Source organism: Myotis davidii, unplaced genomic scaffold (assembly GCF_000327345.1).
Source record: "Myotis davidii unplaced genomic scaffold, ASM32734v1 scaffold1185, whole genome shotgun sequence".
NCBI classification, from domain to species: domain Eukaryota; kingdom Metazoa; phylum Chordata; class Mammalia; order Chiroptera; family Vespertilionidae; genus Myotis; species Myotis davidii.
In genome coordinates, this window is record NW_006296007.1 from 29,833 (window position 1) to 30,618 (window position 786).

Below are 786 nucleotides of genomic sequence, written 5' to 3' on the forward strand. Positions count from 1 at the left end.
TTCTCATTTTCCCATTGATTACAGTGGTCAGAACCTACTGAGTCTCCAGGTCCCATTTTTTGTTTAATATTGGATTAAAATTTGACTAGAGGTTCTCTGACCATCCATTCCACAATCTTCACCATTCCATTTTCACAAATATCCCCTGCATAGTGTGAAAGTCTCTACCTCCTCATATAATTATCATAAGCTGCTTCATTTCATTAATTAAATCAAAACTGTGATCAAATGGGATTTATCCCTGGGATACTTGGTTAGTTTAACATATGCAAATCACTCCATGTGATATACCACATTAACAGGATGAAAGATAAAAAACCACATGATCATGGTATATGTACACAGTGGAATATTGTCCAGCCATTAAGAAAGATCGAAATCTTGATATTTGTGACAACATGGGTATTTCTGGAGACATTATACTAAGGGAAATAAGCCAGACACAGAAATATACTGTAGGATCTCACTTATATGTGGAATCTAAGAAAGTCAAATTCATAGAAGCAGAGAGTAGAATAGGGTTGGGGAGGTAAGGGGATCAGGGAGATGTTGGTCAAAGGGTACAAAGTTGCTGTTTTGTAGGATGATTCAGTTCTAGAGAGCTACTGTACATGATAACTGTAGTTAATAATGTTGTATTTTATATTGGATATTTGCTAAGAAAATAAATTTCAGGTGTTCTCACAATACCATCTCCCTCAAAAAAAGGTAGCTATGAAAAGAGATGGGTCCTAGCCCGTTTGGCTCAATGGATAGAGCATTGGCCTATGAATTGAAAGGTCCCAG